This window comes from Theropithecus gelada, chromosome 18, assembly GCF_003255815.1.
Source record: "Theropithecus gelada isolate Dixy chromosome 18, Tgel_1.0, whole genome shotgun sequence".
Taxonomy (NCBI): domain Eukaryota; kingdom Metazoa; phylum Chordata; class Mammalia; order Primates; family Cercopithecidae; genus Theropithecus; species Theropithecus gelada.
Window position 1 is genome coordinate 62,617,797 of NC_037686.1, and position 19,761 is coordinate 62,637,557.

Sequence of the window (19,761 nt, forward strand, 5' to 3'; positions counted from 1 at the left end):
ACATTTATTATTAATTGGACCCATGGATGTCTTCTTTAAAACTCTAAGACAGTAATGGAACTTAAAGGGCACCAGGGTTTTATATTTTAAAAGATAAAGTGGAAATCGGGTCCCAGGGCAGGATGCACACAGGCTAAACTAAGTAGCATATGGTCTGGCAACTTTTCAGGCGGTAGAGGCATCAGCTCTCGCCATCTCACGCACCCTGTTGCATGATAGAACTGTCAGTCACGTGCATTGTTAACCACAAGCCTGATGAGTGGGAAGCACAACTTCTGACATTTGACTTTGCGGATGAATGAATTCTTCCAACTTTACAGTCTTTGAAATAAAGGACTCTCTAAAAGTTCTGTGTGGCAGACTCATGCTCCATTACTCTGTGAAGAGATTGTATTTGAAACAAGTCAGATCAGCATCTGAATTGGTCTTGTTGGCATTGAAAGTCCCCCTTGACTTTCTATTTGCTTTCCTGTTACTGCTCCGAAACCATTCTACTGGTGCACTTAGGGATTTTTGAAGCTGATGAAGGAAGTGATTGGGGTATGGACTATGGATTGGTTGGTTTACATTTGAGGTTGTATTCATTATATCACTACTCTATTAAGATAATTGGCAAAACTGTTCATTTAGCAGAGAGCTAGAAAACAAAACCATTTGTTATTCTGCTGGAATTTTTTGTAAACATAAAGTCTAATCAAAAGAAAAAGGAATGCCTTAGCAACATCATTTCAGCAGCTGCACCCCAGATCTATTCAAATCGAGTCATTGGTATTTTCTCCAATCATGTTAAGCAGGCTGAGATACTGAACTATATCTCCTATGGAGGTCAGAGTGCAGCATCAAACCCCCTCCCAGATAAAACAGAGCCACGGCGAGACAGTATTTTCTATCTACCGGATTATTGAGGGAATTTGTAATTTGAGGCTCATTTAATCCATGTTATTCTGGTAAAGCCATCCTTTGAGGAGTCAACAGGAAAAATTTAGTTGAGAATGTCACCATGCAATGCGAACTATGAGGCAACTTAATATGCAACTATTTTAGGTATAATTATAAGTGGCAAACTATAAATATGTTGCAATGATTTCTAATAGAAGTGTTTCAATTTCTTCTTCACTTTGGAAATCATGTAAACCTTAGCCCCTGAAATAGCTAGGGTTTTATTTTTTCTTGTGTCTTTATTTGTACAGGCTCTCAATTCTATACTGTGTACACACTGCTTTTCCTGTGCTAATCTGACTCAAAATGTCCCTTTGTTTCAGAACCCTTATTGCCCTTTACAGAAAATTCTCAGACTGTGTCTGTAGTTGCTCATAGTTGTTTTAGATAAGCTTCTCTGCAGAATTGACAAAAAACAAAAGTCTTCTTCTAGTTACTTATCAGAAACTGGCTTTTTAAAAAACAATTGTTCTTATGCCCGGAAGTGGTGTTTCAAATTCTGCTCCTTTTCCTAAAAGTAATTTCTTAATTATTTCTAAATTTCCAAATGGGTACCCAAGTGAGCAAAGCCGTCTACTCCACTCTAGCAACTGAGTAATACCGACTTCATTTCTATCCGTATAGTCTTGCTTTGTTCTAGAATGTCATTTAAATGCATGTCTGGCCACTTTCACTGAGTGCAATGCTTTTTAGATTCTTCCATGGCATTTCACAGATAGGAGTTTATTCTGTTTTATTGTGGTAAGAATATACTATAATTCCTTTACCCACTGACAAGTTGAGAACTTTAAACATAGTTTAGTTGATTGCTTTATATAAACTCGTGAATTCTGGTCTAAAGAGTAATTCTGTCACACCCCTTCCTGCACCACAGGTGGCGAGACTGACTTGTTTTATTCCAAACTCCTAAGACCCAATGTAGATATATTTCTGGATCTTAATCTCTAGACATGTTATTTTTATGACAAAAGCTTTTATAATATAAACATTAATGTGTGAAAATATTCATTAAGCCTATTTCTATTTCTCACTGGGCAAAGCACAAGCTTTGAAAAACTTCAAAAAATATGAAAATGATAGAAAATGAGGAAATATATTTCATATTGCACCTGAAAAGTGCTTGTAAACAAAGTTGCCTAGAACACATGGATAATTGTTTTAATAGGATATTATTTAGGCATGATGAGGTCAATAGATAAGGACATCATTTATCTTTGAAAATATAGTTTGTGACCCTGTTCCCAAGAGGGGGGAGCATGCCATGGCTCCGGGGGGCCACAAAGTAGTACTGAGGTTGGTCACAGGCAGAGAGAGAGAGAGAGAGAGAGAGAGAGAGAGAGAGAGAGAGAGAGAAACTGGCTAAGAGCCTTCATTGTGTAACTGGCAAGCCAAAGAAAGCAGGGATAGGATTCCTTAGTTTGGAAATTTCAGCAGGCTCTGGAGCATGGAAGCTGATGCTTGGCCCTGGGGTGATCAGGACAGAGAGACAGTGGCTCAGAGTTAGAGTCTGATGAAGGAGGTGGTGGTGGGTGTGGGCTCCACATATCGGTTGGTTTGCATTTGAAAAGCCCACCTGCAGGGAGTTATTTACTATCTCTAGGACTTGGCTAACCGTGGTAGGGGCAGTCCTTCCAGTGGCATCAAGGCCTTAGATGTCAAAGAACCGGAACATAGAAAATAAAAAAATATTAATAGAGTAGTGCGTTTTCTAAGTATGTACCTTTAAGAAGTGTAACTCTTCAATGGGGTTAATGCCCTGTTAATATAAGGTAGAAAGTTGCCTTGTTTAACCTTCCATGGAAGGATTCCATATTCCAACAGCTGATGAGGACAGCAACAGAATCTGTGGAGTCCACATTGAGTCTTGGAGATGTTAAGGGGTGGATTCGCCTGTTCTTGCATTTGAAATTCCCTAAGCAGCCAAAGTAATTTCGAGTGAGAAGGGAAAAGTTGGGAAGACCCATTCGGGAACTCCTCTCTCTCACAGGAGAGACAGCTATTCTCCTTTCTCTTTCTGTTGCCTATTAAACCTCTGATCCTAAGCCCCCAACCCCCAAAAAGCTGAGAGTTGGGGTGAGAGCACACAGCAGCTGACTGAAAGATGAGGGAAACATACAGTTTAGTACTTTTGTACTAAAATGCCTTATATACAAAGCCCACCCAAAAAGGATATTTGTAGGTTAAAGCTTGACTTTATCATTTTTATTATTAATGTTGTTTGTGTTCACCAGCACAAAGATTACATAAAAATTCCAAGTCTGGCCTTCGTCAGTTCATAAAGAAGTAGTTATCCTCACATACCCATGATTACATACAAATGTTAGATTAAAAGGTTCCCTTTTGTGTTATTGTCAGGAGCTCCCTGCAATAAAATGTTATAGAATATATACCTAACATCCTTCTCTGAAAGTTCTTTTCTCCTGTTAGCATATGTGTTCCTGGCACATAATAGGCCCCAAGAAATATTTGCTTAATTATTTGAAGACATGCATAGCGCCTAAGTTATTTACCTGAAGAGTGAGAATTTCTTTATTCTGGCTTATTCCCTCTGCAAACAGCAGGTGCTTGATGAAGTGCTCAGCAGAGGTTCCAAGGCAACTGGCTATAGATCTTTAACAAAAAATAAACGTCAAATTTTCCATGAAAATATGCTTATGACAATATAAATTATAAAAATAGGAACAATGTTTTGGTTGTCGAAAACAAAAATATAAGTTTATTTTCTTCAATCACATTGTGCTATTGTTTGCAGTACACATTCGGTGCATTCTTTAACTGCAATAAGCATTTTCCTCTCTGTGTGTTGACACTAGTCATCCATCAAAAAATGCTAATTATATTAGTTTTTCATAAGCTGTCTCCCTTGGAAGGAATTTTTAAAATTCAGTAGAAGCACCATTATGAATTTACCTAAAGTATAATATTTCATACATTTATTAATGAGAACAGAAATTACAGAAACTTACCACTAAAGAATTATTTTTCTTCCAGTTACAAAAAACAACCTAAAAAAACAATTTAAACAGTGCTGTCTTTTTAAAATAGAATGAAGCTAAAGGATCATTGAAAGTTTATTCTCTGTAAGGCAAACTATGAATATACCATATAAAACCTGTTCGACCTGTCTTTAAACAAAAAGCCTTAATAAGAGAAAATTTAGACTGCCAAGGGTCACTTCCAGGGTTCTTATGGATTTGGAATATTATGATAACTGATGGGAAACTGAAACCTCCTTCAAAAAAGATGCGGTGTTATTTCAAACCTCTTTTCAATGGAAATCTTAATTCCATATTATAAAATGAAATCATATGTTTGGGTCTGTATGTCACTTTTGATCACTGTTTGAAGAACTTTGATATTCTTAATAGATTCTTCAGGGAGGAAAAGGATGCTAATACTATTCATATTTACACTTTTGAACTTTTAGTTCATATTTATAAGAGAGGGTATTATCCCAGTAAGTTATTATTCTTATCTTCAAATGAGTGCTTTCAAATAGCCTAGCAATTCCTCATTGGTGTGGGGGACATCATTAAGTGTAAGCCTACTGTTTCGGCCTGGACATGTTTTTCCTTTGATCTAGAACTAGAAGGACATTAATGACCAAGTTTTAGAGACAGCTACTTATATTCCTCTCCCCAAAATGCCCATCATTTTGGTGCCTGTCTCAGAGAGGCTTGTAGAAGTCAGCTTCCTGGGGCAAAGCACCCAGATAGACAAGACAAGGAAGGACAGAGAATAGATATCAGGGCACAGTAAAGGTCAGTCAAGGTCACATAAATCATTATTCGCACAACCCTGAATATAAACCTCTGTCTATGGAAACTGAATCCAGTATGCTTTTGTTCAACTCTGCAATTTAAATTGTAAATTAGATTTTCTTTGTCATGTGTTTGCATTAACAGCAAAATACTTCATCTCTAAAGTTAAATTCAGTCATATTTATGTTAATTTAAAATATTAACAAAAAATCAGCATCAAAATCGAAAACAACAGCCCAGGATCCTGAGGAAATAGATAGCATTCCTTTATCTACTAGTCAGATTGGTTTAAAATGAACCCTGCAATAATTCAAAAATACTAAAGAAATTAGAAATGTTCTGTGAAAGACATTGTTTTCTTACTCTTTGTGCTAAGAAAAATTAATGCTTTAAAAAGAACCCCAGAGAAAAATAAAGTCAGCCAAATCCAAAATCAGAAACTAAGCCTTTATTTATTCCAATCCTAATCAACTATGAATATTTTTATACTGCATTTCTATTAAATATGCCTAAAGCTGACAATAGGTATAGAAATGGGTTATTTCGCCTGCAGTTCTAACTACATCATCTGCATGCTCTGCTGCACTAAATGTAATAAAACCTGGTCTAGGTGGAAGATAGCACAGCCCCTGAGAACAAGAATGAATTCAAAAAGGCAACATTACTAGAGCTCTATAATCAACACCTTCCACTGCACAAGCAGGTTGAGAAATGACCTTTACATAAGCTAGTGAAATAGCAAAGTGATTTTTCTTCCCTTCTCCAATGTTGTCTGTGTTGGTGAAAGCACGGGCAGATTTCCTCTGTGGAAAGCTGCCACTTTACAAGGGGAAGCAGTTTTTCACAGGCAAACTCTGATGGGGACAATTGCTAGTTCGATAGAACACACACGCTCGGGTATGATTGGGCCTATCAGGGGTATTGTGGGCCACAGTCTAAGAACAGGAAACACCATCTCTAAACATAGAAAATGCAACACCACTGGGGAAGGTGGCAGAGGCCAATGATCCTCTAAAGCACAGCAGGAAAATATTTGCAAAGGAGGATGTTTTAGCCCTCTAGGCAGTGTAGGGCTCCTGTGAAACCATTGCTCATAATCACACGATAATATCTTTTATTTCACGGTGCCTGACAGTGTTCAAAAGGTGTTCATATTTTGATCCTCATAGCAACCCTCTAAAGGTGTGAAAGGCAAGTCGTTTTAGAGATGGGCAGCCACAGACTTGGAGGTCAGTTGACTTTTCCAAGGCATCCAAGCTGAGCCCAGGGCCTGTCAATTCCTCAGTGTTTCTCCCCAGGATGCCACCTGCCTTCAGAAGGCAGTATTTGAACTTTGCAGAGTATCCTTTTCCACTGCTCTGTGCATTCTGGTGCACCGCAACCTTGTAAGCCTGGTCTCAAAACCTTTACTTATTTCTTGACATAATATTCATTGAAAAGAAACACAGGAGATTTGCTTTTTAATTCTCTCGTTTTCTACCTTGCTAATTCCATCTTCCCCCTTCATTTTGTAGGAATGCTTCATGAAAACAGCGAGAGAGATCATTGGGAATTGAAATGTGTAATCAATCCCTGGAAGGAAACAATTGTGGAATTATATAAATAAGATAATTTTGTAGCTCAAGTACTTAATATCATAGACAACAGAGCAATACAAAACTTTATGTGATGGTTTCTATAATTCATCCTTACATACAAGGAGAAATGAAACCCTGTAGCTATTACTTTAGATATTGCTTAGCAGCAGACAAATCTTTTGTTCATAGAGAAGATAACATTGACAATGAACATTTCATGGAGCTTTAACAACTAGCAAAGCTGAAAGAAATATTTTTCACTGAGATTGCTTTGATCCATGATAGGTATTTACAATATGCAGCCAAGGGCTTTGACCATTAAGAAAAATAAAATAAAATATATAGTGCTTGAATTCCCATTAGGTCTCAAGGGTAAAAGAGTAAATTTCTCTCAACAACTTTCCTTATGGCATTTTTATCGCATTCTTTATAACACTTGGTGCTAGGTTGAGAAAAGTAGAAGATATTCCAGGACGCCCCACCTTCTTTACACTTTCACAGAATTTCATCTCAAGCTGGGACAGGAGCTGGAGAGGGAGTGAGGCAGCCAGCTCTTTCTGTCTTCTCCCCCATCTTACATCACTGCTCAAGAAGCGGGTGTTTGGAGTTTAGAGAGGATCCAGTTGTTAAAATACCTAACCTGAGGCACTTAGACCAGCTCTCTCCAATATTACATGGAATGCTAAGTTGCTCTTGTCTGCTACTGACGAGTGCTGTCTCCTTTCCTTCTCCTGACCCACCAGCACTCTGATGTTGTTATGAAGCCCAGTGACTTGTAAAACCAACATTGTAATGGCTTTTACTTCTAAACCTCTGAAATTACCCTTTCCAGAAAACCAACTCTTTCTGTATAAATACTTCTCAGTTATGTACATGATTCATTCATTTCTACCATGAGCCCCTGAATTCTCCCGGAAGGTGTTAATAACTGAAAGTATTTTTGGAAATATGAAGTGACTTTATTTGGGTCCAGTCATGGAGATGTGGTGATCTGGAGGTGGCAGACAGAGAATAAACTATTCCAAAGAAGCGTCAGAATCTTACTCATTCGGGCAGCTTTCCCCAATCACCACCTGTCAGCCTGCAGTCACATACTTGGCTGGACAGAGTACCTTGCATGCAACAAGGGACGGATAAACGTTTGTTGAATGAGAACAAGCTGATGAGAATTGGGTCCTGTGAGAAGGTTTTCTGCAGCCCTTAGTTCTTTCCTCATGTTCGAAAGAATAGGAAACTACCCTGGGCTTGCTCTAAAAGTAGTAGTTTGAAACTTAAATATGCAGAAATCACCTAAAGTGTGTTTTTATTTTTATTAATTTTTAAATATGTATTTATTGAGACAGAGTCTCACTCTGTCACCCTGCCCGGAGTGCAGTGGCATGATCTCGGCTCACACTGCAGCCTCTGCCTCCCGGGTTCAAGCAATTCTCATGCCTCAGCCTGCCGAGTAGGTGGGACTATCGGTGTGAGCCACCACATCCAGCTAATTTTTGTATTTTTAGTAGAGACAGAGTTTCACCATGTTGGCCAAGCTGGTCTCGAACTCTTGACCTCAGGTGATCTGCCCGCCTCAGCCTCCCAAAGTGCTGGGATTACAGGCGTGAGCCACCCCGCCCACCCCTGAAGTGTATTGAAAATACTCAGTACCCATTATCAGAAAGCTATGGAATCTAAATATATGGAAGAAAGTGGTGCCTTGCATCAGGCAAAACCGAATGGAGAGCTAACAATGGAGGAAGAGGCTGTGCACCCTCACGCTAAGGACCCATCATCTTCCTTTGCTTCTCTTTCACAATTGAACTTCTCTCGCTGGTGGTTCCTCCTGTGTCTTGTAGATGAAATCACTGAGAGGGGAGAATTTGATTATCTCACCAGCCGGCAGCTTAAGTTATCAGGGAAATGCAGTCGGTACACCCAGCCAGAAGTGTGGGCAGCATGGAGAGGGACGTCTAGAATATCCCCTGAGGATAAGACTTTGAAAATCATTTTTATAAGTTTAACTTCGTTTCCTCTGCTAGTTCGGATCTTCACTCCCCTCCTTCTCGCTTCTTTGGCCTTTCACTGTCTTCAGATTATAACTAGCTTGTTCACTGAATGCTCTTGTTTGAATCATCACTCTGGACTCAATCCTTGTTGATTTTTTATCACCATTTGACTAGTGACCTTTCCCATTCATCTTTTTTGTTCTTTAATCTTTTGTTTATTTGCTACTCTCTTTCTCACCCCATACCGTTCCTCCGGTTTCCGGCTAAGCATTAATCTCGTGGGGGAGAATATTGTTAGCCTCCAAATTCAAAACTGTATGTCGCGTGTGAATGACCACAGCAGAAAGGAGCCCAGTGCCTAAATATGCCTTGTCCTAGTGACCTCGCTTTATTGTTGGACTCTTAGCCCATTTGGACTGCTATCAAAATACCATAAATGGAGTGGCCTATAAACAAATTATATATATATATACACACACACACACATATATACACACAGACGTATGTGTATATATGTGTATATATATGTGTGTGTATATGTACATTAGGTATTGTGTGTGTGTGTGTGTGTGTGTGTGTGTATTTTTTTCCCCCCCCCCCCCCCGCCCCCCAGTTCTTGAGGCTGAGAGGCCTAAGATCAAGATGCCACCAAGATTTGATGTCTGGTGGGAGGCCCACTCCTCCCAGGTGGTGGTCTCATGCTTTGTCCTCACATGGTAGAAGGGCAGACAAGCTCCTTTGGGCCTCTTTTTGTTTTGTGATCTTTTTAAAGAAAAAATTAAGACAGAGTCTCACTCTGTCAACCAGGCTGGAGTGCATGGCACCATCGTTCGCTCACTGCAGCCTTGACCTCTTGGCCTCAAGCAATCCTCCCACTTCAGCCTCGCGAGTAGCTGGGGCTACAGGTGGATGCTGCCATGCCTGGCTAAGTTTTGTTATTTCTTTGTAGCAACAAGGTCCCACTACATTGTCCAGACTGATCTCAAACTACTGATCTCAAACTACTGGGCTCAAGCAATCCTCTTGCCTTGGCCTCCCAAAGTGCTTGGTTAATAGGGCATGAGCCACTGCACCAGGCCTGGGTCTCTTTCATAAGGGCACGAATCCCATTCATGAGAGCTCTGCCCTCATGACCTAATTATCTCCCCCAAAGGCCGTCCCTCTCACTACCATCACATCAAGAATAGGGTTTCAACACATGAGTTTGGGGGAACACAAACATTCAGGCCATGGCAGACTGCTTTTTGAAGTGACTGAAATCTAAGTCAATGGAGCATGTTCTGGCACATATCACTATAATGCTCAACATTTAAAAATACATAATTTTAATTTTGGCTTTTTGTGTATGGCTTTCTGACAATGAAAAGAGCCTCTTTAGTGATAATATGAATCAAAATAAAATTTAGTTCATTCCATACCCCCAAAGTGATTGTAGAAGCCAGGAATGAAGTTGTGGAAGAATTAGAAAAAATATTTTCCCCAAATTTAGGGAGAGACTGTAAATCTGGCCTGACTATATGAATGTGCGACCACAATAAATGAAACCTTTTGCCAATTAATTTTCATAGACAAGGGAGTGAAAGTTTTCCTATTTGAAATTGCAGATGCTTTACAACTGTAGCAGGTTCAAGAATTTAACACAACCTGATGCAGTTAAGTGTGAATTCTTTGTTTCTCATTGAATGTTTCTCAGGAACCCCTTCTTGCTGGGAAGTGGGTAATTATAGCTATTTCAGATCACCCCTTTCAGATGACTCACACCTTGGTGATACTATTTTCTGCCCCTTCTTCCTAGTTTTATGTAGTTTGATGTTGAAACACACAAAAATCTTACATGACCTTATGGAATAAAAGGAACCCTTGATTCAAGCCTCGTGTGGTCTGGTGTGTTCCAGGCTGGCATCTGCTGTAATAAATATAACTGAACTGATTTGGGCTTTGCAGATGCGCTGTCACTCTCCACTGAAACCCCTGATCCTGGCCAGTTTCCTCGTTCCTAGATTTCTCACACCCTGCTCTTCGACTCCAGTCCTCCACGTTGGAATTCTTGGATGCCCTGGCAGCCAGATGTAGGCAATGGGGAGTCAGGAGTGTAGCCTTTAGCTCACCTATCTAGAGACCAATTTATTTCACATTCCTGCATTCTCCAGAATGTTCACTCAGGTAACAGACATCGGGATATACAAGTCTCACCCAATGCTTTCTAACTTTTTTTCTCACAGTCACCCAGGTCCTGATGGAACAAGGTTGCCTCTTAAATCATATTCTAATCTCCCTCTAGCTCTGATTTATAGCAAAGCTGACTTAATCATCTAGATTTGGCTTTTACAAATTCATCAAAGTCTGCCTGGCTAGTGACTCAAATCTCACTCCGAATCTCAGAAATGAAATGTTGACTTCCTATTTCTTTTGCTGTAATAATACTTTCCATGGCAAATTAGGGGAAAATGTCCACAATAATTTCTCAGTGGAGAAAAGTCCTTAGTATACTGGGGAAAAAAAAAAAAAAAAAAGTAAAGCCATTGCAGTACAGTAACTTCCTGCTCTCCTTTACCCAAGTTCTGCTGTGTCTGCGGCTGTTTGTGGAAGAGAAGAGGTCTCCTTGGATCTGCTGGCCAGCATTTTTCTTATCTTCTCAACTACAAGCTGGTTCAGAGAGTGAAAGTCTACCTGGATCTCAGGAGAAAGATAACTTGAAAAGCAATGTCTATAGTGATGCAAACACAAAAACAGAAGAAAATTCTTCATTTAAAAGGCATTTTTTCTTTATTATTTGATCTCTCAAGCACCACCATGATTTGTGTGACATCAAGGACAGCACCTGCAATGCATCCCACTCATCCTACTCACCCCCTCACCTGAGCTCCCCAGGGTCAGAATCAGATTTCCATGGGCTCAGAAGAGGGCTGGAGAAGTCAGAAGACAAAGATATACAAGCTGTGTTAATTAGGAAGCCTCTAGAGAAACAGACCAATATACATATACATATATTATACATATACACACATATGCACACATATAATGCACATATATACATGTACACAGACATACACACTAACACACAGACAACATACAAGTACTAAATACAGGTCAATTCACTTCAACCAAAGATCCTGTATTTTGTGTGGTTTAAACCTGGCTTTGTTATTTCATTTCTTTATTCTATTAAAGGACTCAAGTTTTGTATTGTTTCTTTACCATTACCTGAATTAGCATCAATTAAGAAATTTTGCCTTCATTATAGCTGTCCCAATTTTGTCTTTTTAGCAAAAAGTGAAGGTTTTATTTTCAAAACATTAACTGAAATCAGCTTGACCAGACTTGTTTTTCTTTCACAGTTAGCATCACGAAGTCTAACAGGAGATGGGAAACTATCTCAATTCCATTCCCAAAATGAGGTGGATGGGCACCAGTAAGAAATGAGGATTAGGAGCAACTCTGTGCATGTTGGTTGAGACTCCAACCAACCGAAGAATAGGAATTGGCTGTCACCGAAGTGAAAAATACACTCCGCCAAGGGAAATTCCCACACACAATCTGTTCAAATACCAAATCTGGATATATGCCCCCAAATATGAGGGCAAATGAAAATGTGAAAATGGGATCTAGGAAGCAAACAAATAAGATAGGTAAAAAGACGTCATTCTCAAATTTAAAAATTGGAGTGGCTCTAAAAGTTTTATTGTAAAATCTAATAAAGACCTTCAAAAAGAAGAATCTTTAAAGGTCAAAGAAGGAAGCCATAAGAAGAAATAAGAACAAAATAAACATATGTTAAGATGATGGGAAGGACAAATATGACAAGGTTTTTTCAGAAAGCTTAGAGAAAGGATAAATCAATATGGAAGGAAAAGAGGGAAGATAATAAGATCCAGCCAAGTAAAAAGCTAAAACAACTGGAGTCAAAGCAGCAGTTAGGAATGCTCCTGTTTTTCCAGCCACCAAGCAGCCTGCTCTGACTTCTACAGGATCCTGAGTGGAAACCCGCCACCCTGTCTCAAACACCAGCATCCCCTTTCGTGGACTCAGTTGCCAGCCTCTATAGGTTTTATTTTCCTCCCTATCTACTTGTGATAAGTCTAGTTGGGAAAGTCATGTGAAAATAAAGATAATGAGATATTAGAAGTACTATAATACAGATTTATACTTAATTCAGCAGGAGAAACAGAAGTGATTGGTCCATTCCTAAACTAGAATTCATTAGTATGAACCATGATGAGCCTAACACTGTGTAACTAAGAAGATCAAAGATATCAAGGAACAATACAAACTGATTGCTACTTTTATTTGATAGGGAGATACCTACTCTACTTCTTAGCATCTACATTGAAGGTGATCCAAGCTATCTATTCACTAACATTTTCAATGAAGATTATTTTAAGAAATACAATTTAATGTGTTAAAATGAAGTTAAAAATTTAAGGTTGAAAATCCACTAAGCTGAAATGAACATTTGATGTTTGAAATTATAAAACGTCTAGGTAATTGTATTTGAAATTCTTTAATGTTTAAACCTTATGTAGATTCATTTTGTTCATGATTTCAGTAAATTTTATTTCTATTTCAAAAGAAATTAAAAATTGGTAGCTTAGGCAGGATGTGATGGCTAACACCTGTAATCTCAGCACTTTGGGAGGCCGAGGTGAGAGAATCTCCTGAGCCCAGGAGTTTGAGGCCAGCCTGAGTAAGAGAGGCCCTAGCTCTACAATAAATATATCAAAATACAATGTTAAAAATTAAAAAAAAATTCAGTAGATCAAACATATGCCTACATCTTTTATAATACCAGTCGGTATTTGCTCTGAGTATCTTAGAATGATTTGTGTTTTGTGGTTTTACTGGGTAGCTTGTTTTGATAAAGTACTATGTTTTTTTAGTTGGCATTATCAGTGATCTGTCAACTGAAACTCTCTAGAGAAAACACAATAAGGATAATAAATTCAGAAGTTCTTAATCTCTATATAAGTTTATATAATCATGTACTCAGTTTTTAAATAAAAAGTTAAATGCATATGTATGAGAATATAATTCATAATGGTAATTATGTTTTTAAAAATATGATTTTAAAAAATATTACATTTTCCATTGAAAAAATATGGTTCTCTGAAAATCTAAAATCTAATATAGTACCTGACAAGTAGACAAGTGGGTGGTGCCCAAAAATATGTTGACAAATGAATAAATATAACCTGAGAAGAAAAGTCAATCCTTAGTCAAATCAAATCCAGTCGTACATTTATTTTCTATTTGGCTATGATACTTTGTCTTCTATAGTCAGTTGAAATGCTGAAAGGATCTTTCACATGATTAAAAAATTATCTTAACTATACTTAAAGCAAAAGAGGAATACAAATATAATTTTAAACCCTGATTACATGCTCTTTTTGCTCTGAAGAAATAATTCTTATTTTTAGGTTCCCCTCAAAATGGTGAAAAAGAGCATAACTCTTCTCTAATGCAGAGACTAAATAATTAAAATTTGAGACAAACTAAAAACTGTCCCAATCGTAACATGGCAGTTAAATTCATGTTAAAAGGAAAGTCTACTTTATAAATGACAGAATTCAAGTTTCTGCTTGTCTTTTGTTATTAGCTCCTCACCACAAAAATAGGTATGAGTATAGATCAGTAGCTGCTCCATGTGATACATTCAGATGCCCTCAAACAAGTTTAAAATAGAACAAGTCTACACCAGCTGGGAACGTAAGAACGTATCACTTCTGTGTATTTAAGTGTTTTATCTACTCCCTTCGGAAAAGTACACTACCACCAAGGGACCATTCAAAAACAATGTTTCTTTTATAATTTATTTTTCTTTTTTTCCTATCAGAAACTATAAAAAAATACTTTTTATGTAGCCATTATATTGATAATTTTCATTTGCTTGGGTCAACAAACATTTAAGATATACACGAGGGGCTTTTTGTGATTAACATTGGGAGTTAAAAATGTTAAAATTCCTAATTGCCAGGGAATATCTGATAACTTTACAATAAAGCCTCCAGGAGATATGTATACAGGGCAAATATAAAATCATCTGTAAATCTTTTAAAATTTTTTTCCCCATTAAATCCTTATTAACCTGTAACTATATAATAAGGATAATGGTAATTTGTGATCATATATTGAGGTAATTAAGGTCTTATGACTTACATCACATCTTCACATGTTGGGTTTTTTTATTCTGAATTTTTGAGGCATAAAGTAAGGTAAATAGAAGAGCACCTTATATGTATATATTTTGAAATATTTACTAAAGCCAAACTCCAGAGTGTTCAGGGAGACTCAACTAGTCATCTTATTGAGTTAAAGAAAAAATAAGAAAAAAGAAAAAGCAAGAAAATAGAATAGGGTAAAATGAAAACTGAAAAGATGTGAAAAGATAGATTTTAACTAATGTGACTATAATTGTGTCATCAGAGTACACAGGTGGAGGAGTTGTAGAGTTTAGGCACAAATGTGTATCTCAGATATGGTTTAATGTTAGCTCTTTCATTTAAAAGCTGAATTTTAGAGAGGGTTAAATGGCATTTCACAAAGCTAGTTGGCAGTAGAATCCAGACTAAAACCAAGATTTCCTTGTAGGCATATTAGTCCGTTCTTACACCGCTATGAAGAAGTATCCAAGACTGGGTAATTTAAGAAAAGAGGTTTACTTGACTCACAGTTCTTAACAGGCTTAACAGGAAACATAGCTGGGAGGCCTCTGGAAACTTACAATCATGGCAGAAGGGGAAATAAGCATGTGTTACTATGGTGGAGCAGGATAGAGAGAGAGGCATGGCAGTGTCAGCCTGTACTACCAGCTACTCAGGAGGCGGAGGTGGGCAGATCACTTGATCCCAGGAGTTCAAGGCTGCACTGAGCTATAATCATGCCTCTGCACTCCAGCCTGGGTGATAGAGCAAGACGTTGTCTCTATGAAAAAAAAAATTAATTTACTGTAAATAAATCTATGACTTTTCCTTATTTTATCATTCATGTAAAGATTAGTGAAAATGTTCCTTCTATACTTAAACCCCATCTATTTCACTTTTCCCCAATAAGTAACAATTTTTGTACATACTTCGAGTTTAGTGTACGCACATGCAAAGATGCATATACATTCTTCCCATGCATTTTTTACATTGATATAAAATTGTATTTATTGTGTACAACCTGATGTTTTGAAGTACACAAACATGCGGAATGATTAAATCTAGCTAGTTAGCATAAGCATCACCCTCACATAGTCAGTTTCCATGGTGAGAACACTTACCCACCCTCTTTACATTTAAGTATACAATATATTTTTATTAACTATAGTCACTGCCATTGAATAGATCTCTTGAACTTATTCCTATTTAACTGAAATTTTGTCCCACACTTTTACACAAGTATTAGCACACTCCACATATTACTTTCACCTGAAAAATAGTTACTTTTCGTAATTTTCATCGAGTTCTTTGAGCATTAAAGTTAATGTGTGTAAACCCTGAAACAATGTCTGTAACTTATTCTTCACTGAATACTACTTTTATTACAACTACTACTGAAGTAGTTGAATTTCTAAAATATGTTGCTAGATGAAAACAAGAGAAATTAATGTTTTGAGTTTCCATCTTGTTTTTGTCTTATATATCTTAATGATTTCTATTATTTTTAAAAAGTATTTTCACAGGCGGATTCATCTGTCTTTTCTTCTGTGACTTTATTTGAATCCTCACTTGAAATCCCTTCTCCTGAGTTCATATAGAAATTCTTTGATATTTTCTTATGGTGCTTTTTTCCCCCATTTGCTTTCTCTGGAATTTCTATCAATGGAGGAAGAAACATGGATTCAAATTTTTTTCCCAAATGGCTACCATTCAACAGTTTGTTGAAGAGGTCAGCTTTCCCTAACTGATCTGAGACTCTACTTTGACCATATATTTATTATATGAACTGGGTCTATTTCTTGACTTTCTGTACTGTTGCTTTACTGACTTTTCTGTACTGTTTTTCACAAACTGCTTGTCCATTTTGCCCAGTTTCTTAGATCAAAGTCTGACTCAGAGTAACCAATCTTTTCATAGCAGCACAAAAAAAAAAAAAAAGTAAAATTCTAGCATTGTTAAGTGACAATAAAGATTAAACTGTTAACAGAATAAAAGTGTTAATTGGTTTTAACTGCTCTGTGGAAAAGCTGTGCTTTGAAGAATTTCATTATGTTCTATAATTAAACATTAAATTTTAAATACTGAACAGAAATACCACTGGGTTTTTAGGAACATGCTCCTTACTCTACCCCATTACTGAAAGTTTAAAATTTGTGTTCAAGGAGAATAAATATTTGGTTATTAAATATGTATACAATATTGTAAAACAGTAAGAATGAAATTATACAGCTGTGAAGATGGACAAAACTGCCAGATGTCAACTAATTCATCTGTAGCAAAATTTTATCTAGAGACCCACAAAAAATTATCTTAAAGTGTCTACACTTAAAGTAAAATGTCTCCATAATTTTTGACTTGGTAAATTTATTTCACACATCATGTGGGAAGAAAGAGTGGCATTCAAAGTCACGCCTTCATAGAGAGCCAAGTTTGAGTGTTACAGACAAGAAAAAAGGGGTGTGGTCTAGTAGTTCAATGCTAGGAATTTTTTCTCCAGAAAATTCCTCCATGCACCATGTTAGGGCTGATTCTGCCCTTGAAAGGAACTAAGAGAACGATGAATAGTGGAACACCTCCTTTGGAGTTCAGTTTCCTTCAAATATATACATCCACATGATCCCTGGTTATTTTTTATTTACCAGAACATAACAGAGATAAGTCTGACAAGTACTGTTGTTTCAAGTGATTCTGGATGTGAGTGGTGAGACTGGATAAAGAGGATATTCTCTTAGATTCCATAGTGACAGACAGACATTTAGGGAAAAGACCAGGAATTTTACATTCTTACTGCATAAAACATATTGACTCCTCAGCACATGCTGGCAGTGTCAGATGGAAGGGTTCCCAAGGCCACCCTCCAGCTCGATAATCCTCTAGAAGATTCACAAGACTCAGAAAAACACATTATGCTCACAGTTTGTATCACCACAGTGAGAAATAAGATTAAAATCAGCCAAGGGAAAAGTCACAAGGGATAAAAGACCAGGAGAGTCCAGGCAAAAGCTTCCAAGGCCCCTCCCAGTGGGGTTGCATGGGGACACCCTTAATTCTCCCAGCAATGACGTGTGACAACACATGCAGTGCCATAAACCAGAGAAGTTCCCCTGAGCCTCGATGTCCAAGGTTTTTATTGGGGGTCAGTCATGTAGGCATGCAGCACCCCCAGGACTGACTCAGCTACTCAGGCTCCAGGCTGCATCAGACTGAAAACAGGCATTCCTGCTGGGCTATCCTTTGTTGGGATTAATGTATCTGGTCAACTGGGTACAGCATGGCCCAAGGTCTCAGACTTACAGAAACAGGCAGAGTATTCCAAAGGTCCCAGAGATCATATCCCAGAAGCCAGCCATAGGCCCATCCTAAAAATAGGAATGAAGAATGTGCAGGGTTGGAATAATCAACTGGGCACTGCTACATTAACCCTTTACTGCCCACTATCACATACATTACTTCATTTAATTAAAAAAAAAACAAATTCTTGGTGATTTTGTAGGTGAGAAGTTAATAGGTAAAATAACTGGCTCAAATTAATCCCTAATTGTCCTCCTCATGGCCCTATACTTCTCCCTGGTAGCACATATCACAGTAAGTTTGTGATTCTTGCTGGCCTTTCCCCACTACTCAAAAGCCTCAGAAGCAATAGGCCATATATATTTTTCCCTCCTATTTCAAGTCTCAGGCCCCAAATGGTGCCTAGGTTATAGTAGCTACTTGAAAATTATATGATAAATTATGACAGCCTAGAACATTGTGGTTGAAATTGGTGCCCTAGTCTTTTGAGTCCTATAGTTATAATTTCCCTATCACAATATCAAACAAAAAAGAATTCTGGAAACAAGTGTGCCAGTTCTGTTTACCTCTTAGAATTTTTGTGAGGCCCTAGAATATTCCTCAGAGCTGAAAGAAACCTGAGATTATATTATCCAACACTCTATTTTAGATAAGAAAAAACATTCATTTTGTACAAAGTCATTGTTAGATATAAAGAGATTACATTTGCAACTGTCTACAGATCAATAGAATTCTAGTTTGAAGTCACGATAAATATGTCATCCATATTTTCCCTGTTTCACAAAATAAATGCAATTGAGGAATGTGCATCTTGTCGGCAAGGGAGTTGGGGGTTGAAATGTAACACCTCTGTTTTAGTTTTTCCTAAGTTAAGGAAATGATTCTTTGGGTTCATTTGCCCTTTTTGATATATTTCTAATATTAGTTTTATGTATCAGTCTTCAAAAAGCTGTGCAAATGCAGCTTCTAATGTGTCCTCCTGTGGGTCTCACGTGTCATCTCCCACTCCTCTTCAATGAAATGGTGGCCTGTGGAGAAGGTTCTGGAGTCATCATTATCAAATATAATGTGCATGTGAGTCACCTGGGGGTGTGTTAAATGCAGATTTAGATTTGACGGTCTGGACAAGCTCCCGGGGGGGCAGATGCTGCTGATCCGTGGACCATGCTTTGAGGAGCAAGTCAAATGCCATTTAAATTGTTTCCTCTTTCTCCTAATTATATTCTGTAGTATTGGCTTATTACCACAAGACTGTTTAGACAGATATGAAACAGTCTATCTGTTCCCTAACAGCCCCAAAAGAACACATTTTAAACAAGGGAAACCTAGGGTATTAGTCCATTTTCATACTCCCAGGAAGAAATACCCAAGACTGGGTAATTTACAAAGGAAGGAGGTTTAATTGGCTTAGTTGCACATGGCTGTGGAGGCCTCAGGAAACTTACCATCATGGTGGAAGGTGAAAAGGAAGCAAGGACCTTCACATGGTGGCAGGAGAAAGAAGAGCAAAGGAGGAATTTCCAAACATTCTGATTCCAAAACCATCAGATCTCGTGAGAACTCAGTATCAGGAGAGCAGCATGGAAGAAACTGCCCAATCACTTCCCTCCCTCCACATGTGAGGATTACAGGTCCCTCCCTGGACACATGGGAATTACAATTTGGGATGAGATTTGGGTGGGGACGCAGAGCCAAACCATATCACCTAGCCCATTTCTTCCAACATGGCTGACAAAAATCATAAACTTGACCTTCACTGAAGAAACAGCATCTTCTGCCTAAAGTTTGCTTTTTATGCTATTTGAAATGCCTTAGTTCATGATCAAAGGATGAAGTTTACAGTAGTTTTTACTTCAGAGACAAAAATCCCTCCTGTAAACGGGCAAGCTCCTGCGCGGGGCAGAGTTAAATCCCAGGAAGTGGACAAGCACTCAACCTTTACATCTTAATGACCCAGTATGAAATAACAATCTGTGCCTCCATTATCTCATTTCCAAAGGCTAATAAGCACTGTTTTTCAGATGACTATGAAAAAGCTCAACCTCAAACAAGATGCACTCACTACTTATCA

The 19,761-nt window shown here is 37.9% G+C and overlaps 1 protein-coding gene across 1 annotated transcript in view; it reads left to right on the forward strand.

Annotated features, from left to right (window-relative positions):
• DOK6 (docking protein 6) overlaps positions 1-19,761 on the forward strand; it is a 435,864-nt gene that overhangs the window by 308,363 nt on the left and 107,740 nt on the right. The window lies entirely within an intron of this gene.